The sequence below is a fragment of the Oncorhynchus kisutch genome, linkage group LG17, assembly GCF_002021735.2.
Source record: "Oncorhynchus kisutch isolate 150728-3 linkage group LG17, Okis_V2, whole genome shotgun sequence".
NCBI lineage: Eukaryota > Metazoa > Chordata > Actinopteri > Salmoniformes > Salmonidae > Oncorhynchus > Oncorhynchus kisutch.
The window spans coordinates 55,944,437-55,969,465 of NC_034190.2; the positions used below are offsets into that span (position 1 = coordinate 55,944,437).

The following is a 25,029-nucleotide window of genomic DNA, read 5'->3' on the forward strand; positions in this document are numbered from 1 at the left end:
AAATATTATCATTGAGATGTTTCTTCAACTTGATTGGAGTCCACCTGTGGTAAATTCAATTGATTGGACATGATTGGAAAGGCACACACACCTGTCTACATAAGGTCCCACAGTTTATAGTGCATGTCAGAGCAAAAACCAGGAATTGTCCTTAGAGCTCCGAGACAGGATTATGTCGAGGAACAGATCTGGGAAAGGGTACCAAAACATTTCTGAAACATTGAAGGTCCCCAAGAACACAGTGGCCTCCATCATTCTTAAATGAAAGCGGTTTGGAACCACTAAGACTCTTCCTAGAGCTGGCCTACCGGCCAAACTGAGCAATCGGGGGAGAAGGGCCTTGGTCAGGCAGCACTCCACTAATCAGGCCTTTGTGGTAGAGTGGCCAGACGGAAGCCACTCCTCAGTAAAAGGCACATGACTGCCCGTTTGGAGTTTGGCAAAAGCACCTAAGGGACTCTCAGATTATGAGAAAGAAGATTCTCAGGTTTGATGAAACTAAGATTGAACTCATTTGCCTGAATGCCAAGTGTCACTTCTGGAGGAAACCAGGTACCGCTCATCACCTGGCCAATACCATCCCTACTGTGAAGAGTGGTGGTGGCAGCATCATGCTGTGGGGATGTTTTTCAGCATCAGGGACTGGGAGACTAGTCAAGTTCGAGGGAAAGATGAACGGAGCAAAGTACAGAGATCCTTGATGAAAACCTGCTCCGGAGTGCTCAGGACCTCAGACTGGAGCGAAGGTTCATCTTCCAACAGGACAACGACCCTAAGCACATAGCCAAGACAATGCAGGAGTGGCTTCGGGACAAGTCTCTGAATGTCCTTGAGTAGCCCAGCCAGAGCCCGGACTTGAGCCTGATCGAAAATTTCTGGACAGACCTGAAAATAGCTGTGCACCAGCGCACCCCATCCAACCTGACAGGGCTGACAGAGACAAGAATGGGAGAAATTCAACAAATACAGGTGTGCCAAGCTTGTAGCGTCATACCCAAGAAGACTCAAGGCTGTAATCTCTGTCAAAGGTGCTTCAAGTACTGAGTAAAGGGTATGAATACTTATGTAAATGTAATATTTCAGGTTTTATTTTTAATAATTTTGCAAACATTTCTAAAAACCTGTTTTTGCTCCCTCATTATTGGGTACTATGTGTATATTGATGGGGGGGGGGGGTTAATACATTTTATAATAGGCTGTGACGTAACAAAAATAAAAAATAAGAAGTGAAGGGGTCTGAATACTTTCCAAATGCACTGTATAAGCCATTTTGTGCATGGTGCATGATCTGCTACAGACTAGTGGTATGATAATAACAACACAGCACTGCAGAGTGTATTCTGTACTTTGCCTTGACATGATTGAAAGACAATGGTCCCATGGATAGGCCATTTCAACATCAATGTGCATGCACATCACAGGAGAAGGGAGCACAATCCATCACATTCAGTGAGCTGTCAAAGGGAGCTAGTTCGCTCAACCTTTCCCTATACATTTACACTCACTTGGCCATATAAGATTCAGCTCCTGTTCATATTTTGCACTCCTTTGAGAATGTACAATATATATCACCTTTCATGGCAGTAATCAGCAACGAGACCTATTCTCTGTTGTATTTATCATCATAAATGCTCACCATTAAACCTACACCTATCTGTTATTGTTTTGATAAAGGCGGTGCTAATTGTTATACCATGAAATCATCTGCATAAATGTAGGCAGAATTGGCTAAATATATATATATATATATATATTTTTTTTTATACTTTAAGCTTAGATGAAGCATAATGACAAATGGCCATTTGTATTAGCTTATACTTTTATAATAACACTTTTAACTTTCCTCGTTCCAATGTGATGAATTTTGCCATGGTCTTTAACAATTGGTAGCTTCATAATCATTACTAAAATCGGAAAGCATGCAAACCTCATTCCTCATCTGCTTTGTCTGAAAGAACATTGGGATGCTTTTGCTTTTATCTTTCACATTAAAATAAAACAATGCCTAAGAGCTCACTCATCCGTTTGCTGTAATATAAATGGCATGGAATAAGATTACATTGTTGCAGGTTTCATCACAGCTCCGCTCTGTGTCCTTGGAAGTATACGTTTATGCGTAGACCTAATAGAGTGTTGAGGAGGAGGAGAACCATTTGTGTCCAGAAATAATTTAGCCATTAATTCATTGTAGCCTTTGGCTCTTTTTGTAGAGTTGTCAAAGAACTCGTGACATTAATGGATTACTGATTCTACTAATAAAGTCAGATAGTCATTTAAAATAAAGTTTTAAAATAAAGTTCGCCAACACAAGTCACTACATATCCAATCGAGCCAAATGGGAAGTTCCACGACCAGTCAGAAACGTCCAGCTAATGCGACGCCAATGACGCCGGTGGATCTCAAAGCTGAACATGGATCCGAGTTAAAGTAATGATATCCTTCGCCACCGTTGTCTTATGAAATGACAGATAGCTCAAACCAGTTATGACTATTCAACAAAACAATAAATAATTTAAAAGTTTCAGTCCAACAAATGACTTAATTACATGAATGTATAACTAGCAAAGAAGCATTGAAGTTGAGGGTGCAGTATTTTAGATTTTTGTCAATCAGGACGAAAACTAGCCAGCTAGTTTAGCCAGGCAAAACCGGGGAAAACTAGTTTGGGACAGGATAATCTGGGTGCATATGCACACCAGTCTAATTCAGGACACAGACTGTAGTTTTTATGCCCTGATATCGAGAAGTGGCGAAAAGTTTGTTTAAACAATTCAGAGAGTGAAACGAATACATTAGATGATAAATAGTTAAGGATAGCGAATCGATATACAATCCCAAAACAGCTGTAACTGTCAATAGTAAAACAAAGCTTCAAACGATATTTGAGTGAACCTGAATCCAGAAAAAGAATGGTGAAGGCGCACCTGGACACAGCAGACTCCTCCTCCTTACTGCTCTGTAACTTCCCAAACCTGCATGTTTATGCAATTCTTGGAATTATATAGTTTAATTCTGTTTTATTTGATTTATTTCACCTATTTAACTTATTTTACCAGGTAAAATGACTGAGAACTTGTTCTAATTTACAGCAATGACTTGGGCAATAGTTACAGGGGAGAGGAGGGGGGATGAATGAGCCAATTGAAAGCTGGGGATGATTAGGTGACAGTGATGGTATGAGGGCAGATTGGGAATTTAGCCAGGGCACCAGGGTTAACACCCTTACTCTTACGATAAGTGCCATGGGATCTTTAGTGACCACAGAGAGTCAGGACACCCGTTTAACATCCCATCCGAAAGACACCCTACACAGGGCAATGTCCCCAATCACTGCCTTGGGCCGTCGGGATATTTATTTTTTGGGACCAGAGGAAAGAGTGCCTCCTAGTGGCCCTCCAACACCCCTTCCACCAGCATCTGGTCTCCCCTCCAGGACAAACTCTGCTTAGCTTCAGAGTTTCATTATGTTAATGGATTTAGTTTCTTGCACTGTGCCTGAGAATGAAAGTGAGATTTGATTTTTACGAGATGAGGTAGAGTGGTGCTTGGAGCGAGGAGGGAGGACCGCGAGGGAAATATGGCGTCCCTTGAGAGGGTAAGAACGAGATGCACAATGAGCTTCAAAAGTTTGGAGCTCACTGTATGTTAGGAGAAGTGCAATAGTATTATAAGGAGGAATGGAGGGGAAAAGAGAGGCGGAGAAGGTCGAAGAGAGTGAGGGAGGTAGAGGGTGAGCTTGAAACGGTTGACAATGGTGGATAAAAGGGAGATGGATCGTGGAAGTAGAATGTGTAAGCAGAGTGAGCCGTAAATTGGATCGAGGTCTGGAGGTGAAATGGAAGTGAATTATTGGAAGTGGCAGGTGTGGTGAAGTTCTCGGAGCCCGAGGCTTGCACCGATGGTCAGGATAAAGATGTTTCTGTGACGGTAGGAGTGCCATTTTTGGATAAAGTGGACCCCTGCCTTTTGGCTGATCCATGCGTGGTTGCAGGGTGGGTGAAAATGGAGTTGGTAGCTGTGAAATCGGTGAAGATAACCCATAGTGGTCTTGTGATCACTGTTTGTGTTTCTGCCAGTCAGAGGGATAGGGAGCTCCACGCCACACAGATGAGGACAAGAGCTGTGACCTGTTTTGCGCTCAAGAAAAGGGAGCCATTGAAAGGAGTGATTACTGGTGTAGCGGTAAATGTGAAAGTGGACCAACTGAAGGGGAAGATTCCCAGTGTTTGAGATGCTCTTCGCTTGGTAAGACGCAGACAGGGTGGTGTGAGTTGTGAAACAGAAGAGTCATTGTCTGTTCTTGTGAGTTTTGATGTTGAGCCTTTGCCCAAAAAAGTTATCTGGCAGCTTCATTAAATAGTACCTGCAAAACACCAGTCTCAACGTCAACAGTGAAGAGGCAACTCCAGGATGCTGGCCTTCCAGGCAAAGATGCAAAGAAAAAGCCATATCTCAGACTGGCCAATAAAAAGAAAAGATTAAGATGGGCAAAAGAACACAGACACTGGACAGAGGAACTCTGCCTAGAGGGCCAGCATCCCGGAGTCGCCTCTTCACTTTGACATTGAAACTGGTGTTTTGCGGATAGTATTTAATGAAGCTTCTAAAGAAGGCCAGTTTTATTGCTTCTTTAATCAGTACAACAGTTTTCAGCTGTGCTAACATAAATGCAAAAGGGTTTTCTAATGATCAACTAGCCTTTTCAATTATAAACCTGGATTAGCTAACACAGCGTGCCATTGGAACACAGGAGTGATGGTTGCTGATAATGGGCCTCTGTATGTCTATGTAGATATTCCATAAAAATCTGCCGTTTCCAGCTACAATAGTCATTTACAACATTAACAATGACTACACTGTATTTCTGATCAATTTGATGTTATTTTAATGGACCAAAAATGTGCTCAAAAACAAGGACATTTCTAAGGGACCCCAAACTTTTTAATGGTAGTGTATGTGTTCCTGAGAGTCTCACCTTTCTATAGAGGGGGCAAACCGTTTGGCCAAACCGTTCGGAAGCTACAGACGTTTTCGTGAGAAGACCGATTTAAGAGTTAAGAAAATATTTACTAAATAAACTGAAGTAAAAAAATTAAAGAGTAACAATAATGAGGCTATATACAGGGGGTAAGGGTGCCAAGTCAATGTGCGGGGGTACAGGTTAATCGAGGTAATTGAGGTAATATGTACATGTAGGTAGGGGTAAAGTGACAATGCATAGATAATGAACAGCGAGTAGCCGCAGCGTAAAAAAGGGGGTTGTCAACGCAAATAGTTTGGGTAGCCATTTTAGTAGCTGTTCAGCAGTCTTATGGCTTGGGGGTAGAACCTGTTAAGAAGCCTTTTGGAGCTAGACTTGGCACACTGGTACCTCTTGCCGTGCATTAGCAGAGAGAACAGTCTATGGCTAGACTGGTTGCAATTCTTAGGGCCTTCCTCTTACACCGCCTGGTATAGAGGTCCTGGATGGCAGGAAGCTTGGCCGCAGTTATGTACTGGGCCATATGCACTACCCTCTGTAGCGCCTTGCGATCGGAGGCCGAGCAGTTGCCATACCAGGTGGTGATGCAACCCGTCAGGATGCTTTCGATGGTGCAGCTGTAGAACGTTTTGAGGATCTGAGGACCAATGCCAAATGTGTTTTGTCTCCTGAAGGGGAATAGGCGTTGTTGTGCCCTCTTCATGACTGTCTGTGAGTGTTTGGACCATTACAGTTTGTTGGTGATGTGGACGCCAAGGAACTTGAAGCTCTCAACCTGCTCCTCTACAGCCCTGTCGATGAGTAAGGGCGTGCTTGGCCCTCCTTTTCCTGTAGTCCACAATCATCTCCTTTGTGTTGATCACGTTGGTTGTTGTCCTGGTACGACACTACCAGGTCTCTGACCTCCTATAGGCTGTATCATCGTTGTCGGTGATCAGGCCTACCACCGTTGTGTCGTTGGAAAACTTAATGATGGTGTTGGAGTTATGCCTGGCCGTGCAGTCATGAATGAACAGGGAGTACAGGAGGGGACTGAGCACGCACCCCTGAGGGGTCCCACTGTTGCGGAGCGTGGCAGACATGTTGTTGCCTACCCTCACCACCTGGGGGCGGCCAATCAGGAAGTCCAGGATCCAGCTGCAGAGGGAAGTGTTAGGTCCCAGGGTCCATAGCTTAGTGATGAGTACACGTCCTGAGTACACGTCCTGGTAATCCGTCTGGCCCTGCGGCTTTGTGAATATTGAACAGTTTAAAGGTCTTACTCACATCGGCTACGGAGAGCGTGATCACACAGTGGTCTGGAACAGCTGGTGCTATGCTTCAGTGTTGTTCGCTTCGAAGCGCGCATAGAAGTTTTTTAGCTCGTCTGTTAGGCTCGTGTCACTGGGCTGCTTGTGGCTGGGCTTCCCTTTGTAGTCCATAATAGTTTGCATGCCCAGTGTAGTACGATTCAATCTTAGTCCTGTATTGACACTTTGCCTGTTTGATGGTTTCTTCGGAGGGCATTGCAGGATTTCTTATTGAAAGTGGCAGCTCTACCCTTTAGCTCATTGCGGATGTTGCTTGTAATCCATGTCTTCTGGTTGGGGTATGTACTGTTGGGACGAAGTCATTGATGCACTTATTGTTGAAGCCGTTGACAGATGTCGTATACTTCTCAATGCTATCGGATGATTCCCGGAACATATTCCAAACTGTGCTAGCAAAACAGTTCTGTAGCTTAGCATCTGCATCATCTGACCACCTCCGTATTGAGCGAGTCGCTGGTACTTCCTGTTTTCGTTTTTGCTTGTAAGCAGGAATCAGGAGAATAGAATTATGGTCAGATTTTCCAATTGGAGGTCAAGTCGGGGCTTTGTAAGCACCTCTGTGTGTAGAGTAAAGGTGGTCTAGAGTTTCTTCCCTCTGGTTGCACATGTTACTTGTTGGAAGAAATGAGGTAAAACAGATTTAAGTTTCCCTCCATGAAAGTCGCCAGCCAATAGGAGCACCGCCTTTGGATGTGCATTTTGTTGTTTTCTTATAGTCTTAAACAGCTCGTTCTTTGTGCTCAGCATCAGTTGTGGTGTTCAATAGACAGCTACAAAATATATAGATGAAACCTCTCTTGGTAAATAGTGTGGTCTATAGCTTGTCATGAGATACTCTACACCAGGTGAGCAAGACCTAGAGACTTAGTAATTAGTATTAGATATCTCGCCCCAGCTGTTATTGACAAATAGACACATGCCACCACCCCTTGTCTTACCAGAGACAGCTGTTCTGTCTTGCCGATGCACAGAAAACCCAGCCAACTGTATATTATCCATGTGTTCATTCAGCCACGACTCAGTGAAACATAAGATATAACAGTTTTTAATGTCCCATTGGTATGAGCTCATCGAGTTTATTCTCCACTGATTTCACATTGGCCCTATGGTATAGGGCGGGTTACACACTCACCAACAAATTCTCACAAGGCACCCGGACCTGCGACCCCTGTATTGGCTTCTCTTCTTCATGACAATGACGGGGATTTGGGCATTGTCGTATCAGCAGTAAATTCTTGACTTCTGAATCGTTAAAGAAAAATCTTTGTCCAGTTCGAGGTGAGTAATCGCTGTTCTGATATCCAGAAGCCCTTTTCAGTTATAATTGATGGTGGCAGAAACATTAAGTGCAAAATAAGTTACAAACAATGCAAAAAAAAAACAAAAAAAGCACAATTGGTTAGTAGCCCGTAAAAAGGCAGTCAGCCATCTCCTCCGGCGCCATTATACTGTATATATATGTAAAGATATACAGTATATGTTAAAGATGTGAAGATCTTGATATGAATACACTTTCTGCTATTACCCCCTTCTCCCTTCTCCAGACCATCTCTGGAGACCTCTCATTCCTTACTTCCCTCATCAACTCATCTCTGACCACTGGCTGCATCCCCTCTGACTTCAGAATGGGCGGAGTTGCTCCCCTCAAGAAACTAACACTCGAATCATCTGAAATAAAAAACTATAGACTTGTATCCCTTCCTTCTTTCCTTTCCAAAACACTTGAGTGTGCTGTCTCTGATCAACTAACTTGTTATATCTCTCAGAACAATCTTCTTGACCCTAACCAGTCAGGCTTCAAGACGGGTCACTCAACCGAGACTGCTCTTCTCTGTGTCACGGAGGCTCTCCGCACTGCCATAGCTGACTCTCTCTCCTCTGTTCTCATCCTATATCTATCTGCTGACTTTGACACCGTGAACCATCAAATCCTCCTCTCCACCCTCTCAGGACTGGGCGTGTCAGGCCTTGCACACTCTTGGATTGCTCCTACCAAGTGACGTGAAGATGATCTGTGTCTGCACCACGTACTCTCACTACTGGTGTCCCCATGGCTCGGTTCTAGGCCCTCTCCTCTTCTCTCTATAAACCAAGTCACTCGGCTCCATTATATCCTTACATGGTCTCATCTATCATTGCTATGCAGATGACACTGCTTTGCAGATATCTTAGCTTAGGATGTCGGCTCACCACCTCAAGCTCAACCTCGACAAGACGGAGCTTCTCTTTCTCCCGGGGAAGGCCTGCCCGCTCAAAGATCTCTCCATCAAGGTTGACAGCTCCATAGTGTCACTCTCCCAGAGTGAAAAAAACCTTGGCATGACACCCTGTCGTTCTCTGCAAACATCAAAGTAGTGACTTGCTCCTGCAGGTTCATGCTCTACAACATCTGTAGAGTACGACCCTACCTCACACAGAAAGCCACGCAAGTCCTAGTCCAGGCACTTGTCATCTCCCGTCTGAACTACTGCAATTCACTGTTGGATGGGCTCCCCGCTTGTGCCATCAAACCCCTGCAACTTGTCCAGCCTGGTTTTCAACCTTCCCAAGTTCTCCCATGTCACCCCGCTCCTCCACACACTCCACTCGCATCCAGTCGAAGATTGCATCCACTACAAGACCATGGTAGTCTAGAATCGGCTTTCTATTTAGCAACAAAACCTCCGTCACTCACACCGCCAAACTGACTATCCTACCGATCCTTGACTTTGGCGATGTCATCACAAAATAGCTTCCAATACTCTACTCAGCAAATTGGATGCAGTGTATCACAGTGCCGTCCGTTTTGTTACCAAAGCCCCTTATACCACCCACCACTGTGACCTGTATGCTCTAGTCGGCTGGCCCTCGCTACATATTCGTTGCCAGACCCACTGGCTCCAGGTCATTTATAAGTCTATGCTAGGTAAAGCTCCGCTTTATCTCAGCTCACTGGTCACGATAACAACACCCACCTGTAGCACGTGCTTTAGCAGGTATATCTCACTGGTCTTCACCAAAGCCAACACCTCCTTTGGCCGCCTTTCCTTCCAGTTCTCTGCTGCCAGTGACTGGAACGAATTGCAAAATTCGCTGAAGCTGGAGACTTATATTTCCCTCACTAACTTTAAACATCAGCTATCTAAGCAGCTAACCGATCGCTGCAGCTGTACATAGTCCATCTGTAAATAGCCTACCCAATCTACCTACCTCATCCCCATATTGTTTTTATTTACTTTTCTGCTCTTTTGCACACCAGTATCTCCACTTGCACATCATCATCTGCTCATTTATCACTCCAATGTTAATCTGCTAAATTGTAATTATTTCGCTACTATGGCCTATTTATTGCCTACCTCCTTACGCCATTTGCATACACTGTATATAGACATTCTCATTCCATGTATAACTCTGTGATGTTGTTTGTGTTGCACTGCTTTGCTTTATCTTGGCCAGGTCGCAGTTGTAAATGAGAACTTGTTCTCAACTAGCTTACCTGGTTAAATAAAGGTGAAATAAAAAAAATAAAAAAAATGGTGTTTGCCTACAGAGCAGCAAGAGGGACTGCCCCTCCCTACCTTCTGCCACCTCTGGTCTCTTGGCCCTCCCACATCTACGGGAGGGCAGCTCCCTCTCAGCTCAGTCCAAGCTCTTCTCTGTGCTGGCACCCGAATGGTGGAACCAGCTTCCCCCTGAAGCTATGACAGCAGAGTCCCTGCCCATCTTCCGAAAACACCTGAAACCCTACCTCTTCAAAGAGTATCTGAAATAGTCCCGCCCCCCCCCTTTCAACTCTTAATTTGCTGGTAGCTACGCTATTGAGGAAACGTGTACTTACTATTCCTGTGATATGTGGTTGTCCCACCTAGCTACCTTGAATGCACTAACTGTAAGTCACTCTGGATAAGAGCGTCAGCTAAATTATTCAAATGTAAATGTATTACTCTTAATGCTAATGCTACTACTTTAGAGGGTAAATACTTATTTTTGTCTGTGATTTATGTTGGGAAATTACAGATACAGAAAACAGATACAGCCCAAATACCAACATTTTCAATTGTTCACCCATAAATAATTTGTTGTGAATGATCTATTAGTTAATTAATTACTCACTTTGCTAAAAGGTGATCTGAACTTACTCTACAATTGAATTTGAAGACAGGATACAAAAGTAACAGGGCATGAACATGTAGCACTAATAACCACATCCTACTGCTAGCTTGCCTCTGAAGCTAAGCAGGGTTGGTCTTGGTCGGTTCCTGAATTGGAGGTCAGATGCTGCTGGGAGTGATGTTGGAGGCTCAGTATGAGGCACTCTTTCCTCTGGTCTAAGTAGATACCAATGCCCCAGGGCAGGGATCGGGGACTTTGACCTGTGAAGGGTGCCGTATTTTAGATGAGACTTTAAGTGGGTGTTCTGACTCTCCGTGGTCATTAAAGATCCCATGGCACTTATCGTAAGAGTAGGGGTGTTAAGCCTGGTGTTAAGCCTGGTGTCCTGGCTAAATTTCAAGTCTGGACATCATACCATCATGGCTGTCTAAACATCCCAAGCTTGCAATTTACTAATTTCTCTCCCCTGTGACTATTCCCCAGGTCTTTGCTGTACATGAGAATTTGTTCTCAGTCAACTTACCTGGTAAAATAACAAATGGACATAAACTGTTAAAGCTATGCACATTTTCTCCCCCACTGGCAGTGGTGCAACAAAACTGGGGTCATAAAGTGAAACAAGCAGCTCTAATATATTTAATGCACTATGGAGACAAAGCCCGATAAGAGTCTCAATGTTTGCTCTTGTTGTTGATTTCTTGTCCACTTGTTTACCTTCATTCCCTCTGTCTCTTTTGTCTTGAAATGGCTGAGGTTTTAAAGGGATGGTTATGTAATTTTTGCCCATTAAATGGAGGTTACCATGAGGCTTGAGTGCATTATTTCAGCTCACTTGATGGTAAAATAAATTGTTGGATTGCTATTCAAAGAATTGATATTGGAGAGGAAAGGAATTCATCAATGTAAAAGTCTGATGGAGAAAATGGTTTTCCATTGGATCAAGTTTCCTTAAGAGTGTAGAAATCAAATCATATAAAATCTAATTGTATTTGTCACATGCGCTGAATACAACAGGTGTTGTATTACCTTACAGTGAAATGATTACTTACAAGCACTTAACCAATGATGCAGTCTTATGAAAATACCTACACAATAAATAGTTTTAAAAAAGTAAGAAAAATAAATAATTAAAGAGCAGCAGTAAATAACAATAGATTTTTTTTTTTTACAGGGGACACCGGTGTCGAGGTATTTGAGATGATTATGTACATGCAGGTAGGGTTGTCAAAGTGGCTATGCATAGATAATAAAATAAAGTAGCAGCGTAGTGTGGGAGTGGGGGTTGCAAATAGTCTGGGTAGCCATTTGATTAGCTGTTCAGGAGTCTTATCGCTATCGCGTGTGGGTAGAAAATGTTTAGAAGCCTTATGGACCTAGACTTGGCGCTCCGGTACCACTTGCCATGCAGTAGCAGAGAGAACAGTCTATGACTAGGGTGGCTGGAGTCTTTGACGATTTTTAGGGCATTCCTCTGACACCGCCTGGTATAGAGGTCCTGGATGGCAGGAAGCTTGGCCCCGGTGATATATTGGGCCCTAGGCACTACCCTCTGTAGTGCCTTGCGGTCGGAGGCTGAGCAGTTGCTATACCAGGCAGTGATGCAACCCGTCAGGATGCTCTCGATGGTGGAGCTGTAAAATCTTTTGAGGATCTGAAGACCCATGCCAAATCTTTTCAGTCTCCTGAGGGGGAACAGGTTTTGTTGTGCCCTCTTCACAACTGTCTTGGTGTGCTTGGACCATGTTAGTTTGTTGTTGATGTGGACACCAAGGAACTTGAAGCTTTCAACCACCTCCACTACAGCCCCATTCGATGAGAATGGGAGCGTGCTTGGTCCTCTTTTTCCTATAGTCCACAATCATCTCCTTTGTCTTGATCACGTTGAGGGAGAGGTTGTTGTCCTTGTACCACATGATCAGGTCTCTGACCTCCTCCCTATAGGCTGTATCATCATTGTTGGTGATTAGGCCTACCACTGTTGTGTCATCAGCCAACTTAATGATGGTATTGGAGTTGTGCCTGGCCGTGGAGTCATGAGTGAACAGGCAGTACAGGAGGGGACTGAGCACACACACCTGAGGGGCCTCCGTGTTGAGGATCAGCATGGAGGATGTGTTGTTACCTACCCTTACCACCTGGGGGCAGCCTGCCAGGAAGTCCAGGATCCAGTTGCTGATGGAGCTGTTTAGTCCCAGGGTCGTTAGCTTAGTGATGTGCTTTGAGGGCACTATGGTGTTGAACGCTGAGCTGTAGTCAATGAATAGCATTCTCACATAGGTGTTCCTTTTGTCCAGGTGTGACAGGGCAGTGTGGAGTGCAATAGATATTGCATCATCTGTGGATCTGTTGGTGCGGTATGCAAATTGGAGTGGGTCTAGGGTTTCTGGGACAATGATGTTGATGTGAGCCATGACCAGGCTTTCAAAGCATTTCTGACTACATACGTGAGTGCTGCTGGTCGGTAGTCATTTAGGCAGGTTGCCTTAGTGTTTTTGGGCACAGGGACTATGGTGGTCTGCTTGAAACATGTTGGTATTACAGACTCAGACAGGGAGAGGTTGAAAATGTCAGTGAAGACACTTGCCAGTTGGTCAGCACCTGCTTGGAGTACATGTCCTGGTAACCCGTCTGGCCCAGCGGCCTTGTGAATGTTGACCTGTTTAAAGGTGTTACTCACATCGGCTGTGGAGAGCATGATCACACAGTCGTCCGGAACAGTTGGTTCTCTCATGCATGTTTCATTGTTACTTGCCTCGAAGTGAGCATAGAAGTTATTTAGCTAATTTTGTAGGCTCGTGTCACTGGGCAGCTCACGGCCGTGCTTCCCTTTGTAGTCTCTAATAGGTTGCAAGCCCTGCAACATCCGACGAGCGTCGGAGCCGGTGTAGTTCGATTCGATCTTAGTCCTGTATTGATGCTTTGCCTGTTTGATAGTCTCACTCCTTGAAAGTGGCAGCTCTACCCTTTAACTCAGTGCGAATGTTGTCTGTAATCCATGGCTGGTTGGGGTATGTAAATACAGTCACTGTGGGGGGGACATCCTTGATGCACTTATTGATAAAGCCAGTGACTTATGTGGTGTACTCCTCAATAGTTTAGCATCTGCTTCATCTGACCACTTTTTTATAGACCGGGTTACTGGTGCTTCCTGCTTTAATTTTTGCTTGTAAACAGGAATCAGGAGGATAGAGTTATGGTCAGATTTGCCAAATGTAGGGCGAGGGAGAGCTTTGTATGCGTCTCTATGTGTGGAGTAGAGGTGGTCTAGAGTTGTTTTCCCTCTGGGTGCACATTTAACATGTTGATAGAAATTCGGTAAAACAGATTTAAGTTTCCCTGCATTATAGTCACAGGCCACTAGGAACGCCGCCTCTGGATGAGCATTTTCCTGTTTGCTTAAGCCAGAATACAGCTAATTTAGTGCGGTCTTAGTTCCAAACTCGCTCTGTGGTGGTATGTAAACAGCTACGAAAAATGCACATGAAAACTATCTGGGTACATTGTGTGGTCTACAGCTTATCATAAGATACTCAATCTCAGGCCAGCAAAACTTTGAGACTTCCTTAGATATCGTGCACCGGCTGTTGTTTACATAAATGTATTGGCCCCCGCCCTGTGTCTTACCAGAGGCTGCTGTTCTGTCTTGCCGATGGAGTGTATAACCCGCCAGCTCTATGTTCTTAATGTCGTTGTTCATCCTGACTCGGTGAAGCATAAAATATTACAGTTTTAAATGTCCCTTTGGTAGGATATATGTGCTTTCAGTTCGACCCATGTATTTTATAGCGATTGAATGTTAGCTAGCAGAACGGAGGGCAAGGGCAGATTAGCAACTCGTCGCCTGGTCCTCACAAGGCACCCTGTTCTTTTGTCTCGAAATCTCTGTTTCCTTCTCCAGCGAATCACGAGGATCGGGGCCTGGTCCTCACAAGGCACCCTGTTCTTTTGCCTTGAAATCTCTGTTTCCTTCTCCGGCGAATCACGAGGATCGGGGCCTGGTCGGGTGTCAACAGTATATGCCTCGCATCCGACTCATTGAAGAAAAACCAAAGCTTTATCAGTACTATCTTGCACTATAAGGACATGTCATAAATTTCCTCATAAAAAAAACAGGGTGGACAAATTGAACGTACATCTATGCTGAACATCACTGTGAGAACAATGAATACTTTAATAAAACATTGCAATGAGAGGTGTTCAACATTCTTTGGGAACAACAATATCCTTTTAAGAGTCATTTCACTTAACTCCCCTCTCCTTCTCTACCTCCCTCCCTCTCCCTCTCTCCATCCCTCTCTCACTCTCTCACTCTCTTACACACACACACATTTTGAAGGGTGATGCCATTTCCACTGAACACAGAAGCTGGGGGGAGGGGGGTAAATCAATCATATTTGATTGCATGGTGATGTAGATCATGTTCTCTCCCACCACAGCTTAGAGAAAAGAGACCACATCACCACTATTCATCATTCTCTACACAACGACCACAGTTTTCACTTATCGAAACCTTTCTCTTTACGTGCATAAAACCCAATGAAATTAATTTAATCATGAAACCCTTCTCTTTGACATTCATATCGGGTTGATTGCAAACCAAATACACATTACTCACACACATCCCTGTTTGCTCAAATATCACACAAACCCATTGAATGCCACGGTGATGTACCACACAGACACGTATGAAAACAAATTATTCCCATACAGAAAATATACATGAACTTAAGGTCTGAAAGCCACAGCTGCTTGGCAAGCGCAAACTCCTTTAGTCTTTTATCTTTTTCTGTAATGTGCACAGGTGCTGCTTAATTCAATTGGAGAACGTTGCCATGGTTTTGCATTAATATATTTCCATGTTACCATTACCACTGTTGTCATGGAAATCATAGGACCTATTTAAACCGAATACAAAGATGGTTTGTATGGGGGTATTGCACTCTCTCTGTCTTCGTGTCAAGTCACATGGTATGAAACCAGATTTAAAGCTTGACTTCACTTGTTGTTTTTTACTGAAGCGAATTCACTGTCGTTGAAACTGAGACTGGAATTCAATCAAACTTTAACTGATGTGCCTTGACAAAAATCATATTGTTCCTCCATTAAGTCATGCGGAAATATGTTTCCCCATTATTAAAAACACACAAGGTAGGACTGCAATTATACGACAATGTTTATAATCTCAATGTTCACTCTCATGTCAGTCGAAACAATATTCACAAATCTCCCATATTGGTTCATATTGACTTATTTAATACTGGATTTTTTTTGTATGACTGAATGCATTTGGATTCACACTGAACAAGCGACCACAACTACAAATAAACAAAGCTAAAAAGGTTTTGCTAAAATTAAATTGAGACTTCATAAAATGAAGAATCATTATGGTGATCCATATTTATTGTATATATGTTTTACCATACCTACGGTATGTCACTGTACACAACGAAGACAGATATATTGTTTAGTCAATTAAAGTAATACCTTATTGTTACAAAATCGATACCTCTCCACATAGCTACCATTATTGGTTCTTTCAATGCATGTAATGTATTTTCAGGGTTGTGTAGGATATAGCATTTTCTCCTGCAAAAAGGAGGTCGATGTCTGTTTTTGTCTTTTCGAGTGTGCTCATGGAATATCATCTAAGCTACAGTCAGTCACCTCGTCATCTCTTTATGCTTTGTTCAACATGCACAGCAACCTATTATACTTGTATCGTTTACTTTCTTTTATTTGTATTTTTTACATTTTGGTCATTTAGCAGATGCTCTTATACAGAACGACTTACAATCAAAGTACCCACATACTTGCTCCAAAATTGGAGTGGAAATACAGCAAGAATCATAACAGCAAGAGGCAGCAGGTTGGTAGCTAGGTTGGCGCTAAAGTAGGACCACGGTTCAAACAGTATAGCATTAACATGCAGCACAGTATCACTGTTGTTCAGGTAGCGAGGCTGAGACTGGGGTAGTGGAGCAACTGAGGCATCCTGCCACATGGCTGGTAGGCTTACAGGGTCGACTGTGTTTAACTTGACAGAACATGCTCGCACTTTGGAGAGGTGACTAGCATGTCGGTTTGTAGGTAACCTAACGTAGCAGGGGTGAAATAAATACATGTGCAGCGTTTGCTTAATTCTGGTCCTGGCGAGAGAAAAACAAATGTCTGGGGAGGTCCTCTTCTCCACTGTTCAACCAATCCAGTAAATGTGGAGGAAGAGTTAAGATGGAGTGTTGCCTTGTTATCACAGAAATACTGGTTAACATCCAAAAAACGAAAGTCGCATCACAGGCTAGTTGGAAACCCTCTTCCCATTTCCCCTGAACACGGGATGCATCCGGTTGTTCCTGACCCGCTAAGGGTGGTCTGAAGGTGGTTGAATTTTGTGCAGATGTAATGAACCCGTTTCCTTCCAAGTGGAGATATAACTCTGGAGGCACAAACTGGGGCCTATTTTCTGTAAAGGATAACCCCAGTGGGCAAAGGGAGTCCATTAAAGCCCACACTTGGACTGTTTATGGGCTTTAGAATAGGCTAGCTTGACTTCCTACAACTAGGAAGGGACTTTCAACGTTGGTTAACACTCGATCTGATTGAATCGGGGCCTTAGTGCAGTTTGGCAAGAAGAGGGTAGTAGAATCTTGCCTTTCTAAGCTGCCAAGCATTTTGAATATGCTTGCTCTCTTTCCCTCTGTCTTTCTCTTGCACACACACACACACACACACACACACACACACACACACACACACACACACACACAAGCACACTCCAAAAGGCAGACATACTCTTGTGTCTCAGGCTGATATTTATCTCTCTTTCCTTCATTTTGCTGATAATGAAAAATCTCTGAAACGAAACTTGACACTCTCTGAAATAGAACACACAGCATTCTGTTATTCTTATACAAACACAATGTGACAAGATGGTTACTCTCTCTCTACAGTGACAGTTCATTCCGGACTAGGGAAAATGTCCAAAATGCTTAGTCGCGCATGAATGGAGTTAATTACAGTCCTCTAGGCTGCCTCCAACTCTGCCACTAATGGTGCTGAGCTACAGATACAATTCCATTTACAAGAATGTTTTAGCTAAAGATCTAATTTACGCAATATTACATATTTACGCTGATGTAATTACATTGACAGTGTTTATCTTCTAAAAGAAGGGCAATTCTGCTGCTGTTAAGATCACCATTCTCTTCAAATGTATTTTAGATTTGTCATTACAGTTATCCTTATCAATTTCATCAGAATCAGCAGTAGTAATGGGAAATAGCAGTATTGTTGTTGATGATTTTGTTGTAGAAGTGTTTGTAGTACCACTGTAAGCAGAAACAACAGTGCTAGTTGCATTGAAAATAAATTGTCGTAGGAGTGGTTCAATTTGTAATTGTTTGAGCTTCTACAATCAGGAAGTCAAAGTTCTGCAAGTTTTACGACCAATAGAAACAACCATACTTTTGCTGTCATAGACTAGAACATAGTAACATAGTAAACAAAAATCTGGGAAATTCAAATTAGTATGATATGTTATGTTTGATATGGTTACCAGTGGTCCTCAGTGCCTTTTAAGATAAGGGAGGACAATTTGTTTTTCATGAGCATGGCCTTATTTCTATTGTAGTTTATTGGATTGCTGTCATTCATATTCCATTCATGCAGTTCAATGTAACAGTGACAGGTTTAGGCTATCATGAGGTTACTACAACCTAGTCCAACCTATGAATGAAAGTTTACAGCGTAGGTGCACACAGGTCGAGAGAAAATGTTTAGGTGACAGACAGTGACACGTTCAACAACGAATTGCACACTCTTGCCTGCATCTAGCTGATCTAGGGTGTAATCATTAGTCCAACAGTTGCAAATGGGAGTTTCTATTAGACAATAGTTTATTTTGTTCTGTTTGATTCTGTTTAAGAAACGTTTTTTTTAACAGAATTGGCTGAATGAATACACCCCTGACCAACGGTATACACAGTTCACTTTCATAGCAGCTGTAACTCCCTCCAGTAACCACGAGCACAACTGTTCCTTGATTTTAACTGGCGGTTATATTCTGTAGGTTTAGTCAGAATTATCACCTTCTGTGAGAACTATAAAATAAATGAAAATACAGTTAAGCACAATCTTACAACTTTCTTGTCCTGTGAGTGACTTATTAGCTTAAATCTGAAGTACTTACATACAGTTGAAGTCGGAAGTTTACATACACCTTAGCAAAATACATTTAACCTCAGTTTTTCCCAATTCCTGACATTTACTCCTAGTAAAAATGTCCTGTCTTAGGTCAGTTAGGATCACCACTTTATTTTAAGAATGTGAAATGCCAGAATAATAGTAGAGATAATTATTTATTTCAGCTTTTATTTCTTTCATCACATTCCCAGTGGGTCAGAAGTTTATATACACTCAAGAAGTACTTGGTAGCATTGCCTTTAAATTGTTTAACTTGGGTCAAACGTTTCGGGTAGCCTTCCACAAGCTTCCCACAATAAGTTGGGTGAATTTTGGCCCATTCCTCCTGACAGAGCTGGTGTAACTGAGTCAAGTTTGTAGGCCTCCTTAATCGCACACGCTTTTTCAATTTTCTATAGGATTGAGGTCAGGGCTTTGTGATGGCCACTCCAATACCTTGACTTTGGAAGTATGCTTGGGGTCATTGTCCATTTGGAAGATCCATTTGCGACCAAGCTTTAACTTCCTGACTGATGCCTTGAGATGTTGCTTCAATATATCCACGTAATTTTCTTCCTCATGATGCCATCTATTTTGTGAAGTGCACCAGTCCCTCCTACAGCAAAGCACCCCCACAACATGATGCTGCCACCCCCATGCTTCACGCTTGGGATGCTGTGCTTCAGCTTGCAAGCCTCCCCCTTTTTCCTCCAAACATAACAATGGTCAGTATGGCCAAACAGTTCTATTTTTGTTTCCTCAGACCAGTGGACATTTCTCCAAAAAGTAAAATTTTTGTCCCCATGTGCAGTTGCAAACCGTAGTCTGGCTTTTTTTACGGCGGTTTTGGAGCAGTGGCTCATTCCTTGTTGAGCAGCCTTTCAGCTTACTGTAGATATAGATACTTTTGTACCTGTTTCCTCCAGCATCTTCACAAGGTTCTTTGCTGTTGTTCTGGGATTGATTTGCACTTTTCACACCAAAGTACGTTCATCTCTAGGAGACAGAACGCGTCTCCTTCCTGAGAGGTATGACTGCTGCGTGGTTGTATGGTGTTTATACTTGCATACTATTGTTTGTACAGATGAACATGGTACCTTCAGACATTTGGAAATTGCTCCCAAGGATGAACCAGACTTGTGGAGGTCTACAATTTTTTTTCGGAGGTCTTGGCTGATTTATTTTTATTTTTCCCACGATGTCAAGCAAAGAGGCACTGAGTTTGAAGGTAGGCCTTGAAATACATCCACAGGTACACCTCCAATTGACTCAAATTATGTTAATTAGCCTATCAGAAGCTTGTGAAGCCATGACATAATTTTTGGGAATTTTCCTAGCTGTTTAGAGGCACAGTCAACTTAGTGTATGTAAACTTCTTCTACAGTTGAAGTTGGAAGTCATTAAAACTAGTTTTTCAACCACTCCACAAATGTATTGTTAACAAACTATAGTTTTGGCAAGTTGGTTAGGACATCTACTTTGTGCATGACACAAGTAATATTTCCAACAATTGTTTACAGGAAGATTATTTCACTCATAATTCACTGTATCACAATTCCAGTGGGTCAGAAGTTTACATACACTAAGTTGACTGGGTTTTCCAAATGGACAATAACCCCAAGCATACTTCCAAAGTTGTGGCAAAATGACTTAAGGACAGCAAAGTCAAGGTATTGGAGTGGCCATCACAAAGCCCTGACCTCAATACTATAGAAAATGTGTGGGCAGAACTGAAAAAGTGTGTGCGAGCAAGGAGGCCTTACAAACCTGATTCAGTTACACCAGCTCTGTCAGGAGGAATGGGCCAAAATTCACCCAACTTATTGTGGGAAGCTTGTGGAAGGCTACCCGAAACATTTGATCCAAGTTAAACAATCTAAAGGCAATGCTACCAAATACTAATTGAGTGTATGTAAACTTCTGACCCACTGGGAATGTGATTAAATAAATAAAAGCTGAAATAAATATTTCTCTACTATTATTCTGACATTTCACAGTCTTAAAATAAAGTGGTGATCCTAACTGACCTAAGACAGGGAATGTTTACTCGGATTACATATCTGGAATTATGAAAATCTGAGTTTAAATGTATTTGGCTAAGGTGTATGTAAACCTCCGACTTCAGCTGTACCATACCAAATGTAATATATCATACTAATTGGAGTCCAGGTTGGAATTCAGACATACTATGATCCTTGGGTTTCCTAGCTTTTTTCCACTGACAAAGAACTTTATCTTGGGTGTCTGTTTCATGCTCTTCACGTATTTACTGCAACATTTGAACATGTTACATTCATCACTGATAACAGAACCGTGGAGGATTAGAACGTGTAAGGCATACAACAAGGCACATAAAATAATATCAGTTGACATGAATGAAAATGTATAGAAACTTGTCTGAACATAGAGCGGAGGCAGTATTATTTATTCATAGAGTGTGTCTAATTGACTAGCTGTTGACAATGGAGCTATTTTCATATACTGTTTCCATTCAGTTCTCTGTTAACGTTGATTTTGCTACCACTTCACAGTTTGCTTGAGAACAAATCAACTTTGTCCTTGAGACCAGTTTGTATAAACAGTGATGTCACACTCGCTGTTGTATAATAATGAGTATTACATATTGAGTATAACAGTACTGTGGACAACCACCCTTCACAATGTCATGCTTATGAAGCCTTTACAAATTGCACTTTTATAGTGATTCCATTGTTTGAAAACCAATGCTCCACTTGCATAGAAAATCTTGAGTCTTCCTGGCTGAGCACAGGCTAAATGAGGCATGTTGGGTAAACAAAGCCACCCAACATCCCTCTAATTTTGTCTGATAGTCGGCCTCCCAGACGAACTGGTCTCTCAGTAGAAGCTTAACAGCTTTTTATTCCACATAACATATCCTCACTTCACGAGGTGTACTGTACTTTGATGTGCGTGGGTCCAGTTTGTTGTGTGTGTGTGTGTGTGTAATAATAATTGGGTGGATGCTTATATTTGTCCTATTTCACCAGTGTTGGGGAAGCTTCTCTGAAAATGTAGTTTCAGAGTAGTACATAAAAAAACATGTTTTAAATTAGCATTATGCAGGTCTGATGATAAAAAAAGAAAGAACATTCTTGCCTACTTCACACATATTTTATTTTTGCAAAATAAAGTAGTGTGTCATTCCAGTAATTAGCTACATGGCTACAAGGTAAAAACAAACAAACAAATTAACTACTAAAAACAACCAACAACAAATGCATTTCACTACTCCACCAACACTGTATTTCACACAGGTACAAGTGTTTGCTCGGGGATTCGACCTAGCCAGCTTTCGTTTACTGGCCCAATGTTCTAGGCCATTGTTGCCCAACCCTGGTCCTTGAGTACCCTCTATAGTACACATTTTTAGTGTAACCCTGGACAAGGACACCTGATTAAACTTGTCAACTAATCATCAAGCCCTCAATGAGTTGAATGAGGTGCGTTTGTCAAGGGCCACAACAAAACTGTGTACTGTTGGGGGGACTGGAGGACCAGGTTTTTTAAAATATTTTTTTATTTTTATTTCACCTTTATTTAACCAGGTAGGCTAGTTGAGAACAAGTTCTCATTTGCAACTGCGACCTGGCCAAGATAAAGCATAGCAGTGTGAGCAGACAACACAGAGTTACACATGGAGTAAACAATTAACAAGTCAATAACACAGTAGAAACCAAAGGGGGAGTCTATATACAATGTGTGCAAAAGGCATGAGGAGGTAGGCAAATAATTACAATTTTGCAGATTAACACTGGAGTGATGAATGATCAGATGGTCATGTACAGGTAGAGATATTGGTGTGCAAAAGAGCAGAAAAGTAAATAAATAAAAACAGTATGGGGATGAGGTAGGTGAAAAAGGGTGGGCTATTTACCAATAGACTATGTACAGCTGCAGCGATCGGTTAGCTGCTCAGATAGCTGATGTTTGAAGTTGGTGAGGGAGATAAAAGTCTCCAACTTCAGCGATTTTTGCAATTCGTTCCAGTCACAGGCAGCAGAGTACTGGAACGAAAGGCGGCCAAATGAGGTGTTGGCTTTAGGGATGATCAGTGAGATACACCTGCTGGAGCGCGTGCTACGGATGGGTGTTGCCATCGTGACCAGTGAGCTGAGATAAGGCGGAGCTTTACCTAGCATGGACTTGTAGATGACCTGGAGCCAGTGGGTCTGGCGACGAATATGTAGCGAGGGCCAGCCGACTAGAGCATACAAGTCGCAGTGGTGGGTGGTATAAGGTGCTTTAGTGACGAAACGGATGGCACTGTGATAGACTGCATCCAGTTTGCTGAGTAGAGTGTTGGAAGCCATTTTGTAGATGACATCGCCGAAGTCGAGGATCGGTAGGATAGTCAGTTTTACTAGGGTAAGCTTGGCGGCGTGAGTGAAGGAGGCTTTGTTGCGGAATAGAAAGCCGACTCTTGATTTGATTTTCGATTGGAGATGTTTGATATGAGTCTGGAAGGAGAGTTTGCAGTCTAGCCAGACACCTAGGTACTTATAGACGTCCACATATTCTAGGTCGGAACCATCCAGGGTGGTGATGCTAGTCGGGCATGCGGGTGCAGGCAGCGACCGGTTGAAAAGCATGCATTTGGTTTTACTAGCGTTTAAGAGCAGTTGGAGGCCACGGAAGAAGTGTTGTATGGCATTGAAGCTTGTTTGGAGGTTAGATAGCACAGTGTCCAAAGACGGGCCGAAGGTATATAGAATGGTGTCGTCTGCGTAGAGGTGGATCAGGGAATCGCCCGCAGCAAGAGCAACATCATTGATAAACACTGCTCTAGGTTACCTACTGCCCTGTGTGTGTGTACGCTGCTGACCACAAATTACAACTTCTTAAATGTAATATCATTCATTACTATTGTCTTCATTAATGATTCTAGCAGGACGTTGTAATACATACACACATGATTAGATAGAGGACATTTGGAACCTCTGGTCTAAAGTAATACATTACACCACAAGACATCACAATAGCTGTAAAACCGATCCAAGTTATTTCAGCAGAGGCATCTACACACTGTACAGCCTCAATGCTGCACAAGGCGTTGAATGTGAGAAACAATTTTATGAGAAATTATGTTATGATGTTATGATATATGTGAATTGTGGTTGACACTTACTGGCAAATGGTAACCGGTGTGGGTGTGTGCGTGCGTGTGTGTGTTTTATTGCCGGTTCCTACATGGGACCTTGTTGATTCCACGCAAGGATAGCCCAGAAAGAGTTTTGGTATCTCATGTTGTTTTGGCGATTTTCACTTACAAACTTAATTGGGAAGAAGGATGTTTGACATGCTTTTTACATTTGTATCACAAACAATCTTTGAGAAAAAGGAGGATAATGACACCAAGATGTTGTCTGTACCCAGTACGGTTCACAGATTATAGGGTTTTACAGGAGGCATGTATAGGTCTAAAAAAAGGCCTCTAAAATGTCCCTTTTCATCACGATTTCCTCCCCCCAAAAATGTGTGTTAGGAATGTAAGAAGCATGTCAAACATTCTTCCTACCAATGACGTTTATATGTGAGAATTGCCAGAACAATCTGAGATACACAAAATATTTTCATGCTGTCCTGGCGTGGAATCTTTTCACCTTCTCTTTTCACACCACCCACGTTGCAATGTCAATCATGATGGCAGTTTATCCAGGCTTTGACTATCGGTTGCAAGTGTAAAGCTTCATGGACGATATGGGTGCAATACAAGTCAAGCTTACTTGCAACAAGTTGAGCTAACATATATTGTAGTATTGAACTTAATGTTATCAAGCCAGCACAGCAGAAGCAGTGACTGACTGACTCCTCACATCACTGACAATTCTATGTGGAAAACAAACAAGCTGACATCCGCAAGGGAAACACCAGTACCTCTTTCACATCCCTGCTTGCCAATTACAGCTTGCATGATTCCTCCCCTAAATGAAGAATTAGCTGAGATGAAAAATGCTTCTTGGCGTGTTGAGAGAATTCATTAGACAGCGAACAAATGAAAATATAATTAATTTGCGTTTTAATCCACCGCTAAACAGAGAGGAATAAAGCTTCGCTCACAGACATAATTTGGCATTTGATATATGTCGACAGGAATAGAGGGTGGAAATGCTGTCACAATTAAGGGGCTCAATAAGTATTCATACACACTACGTAGACATTTGAGCAGGATGACACTTGTACAGTAAGCAATGAATATCAATGCTGGGTTTAGATCCTTTCTTTGAAGGTTGCATGTATAAAGCCTTCATAACAATAGATATAAAAATATGAATAACACATTCGTGAAGGTTTAAGTAACATTCATAAAGACCATCATAGTGCATAATGCAACTCATATACAGTACATATATACACACTGAGTTTACAATACTGAGCTGCACCCCATTTTGCACTCAGAACAGCCTTAATTCATCGGGGCATGGAATCTACAAGGTGTCGAAACCGTTC

The 25,029-nt window shown here is 42.5% G+C and overlaps 1 pseudogene; it reads left to right on the forward strand.

The window, feature by feature from the left end:
* Positions 1–8,189: 8,189 nt before the first annotated feature.
* Positions 8,190–25,029, forward strand: part of LOC116354353 (uncharacterized) — a 35,460-nt pseudogene continuing 18,620 nt past the window's right edge.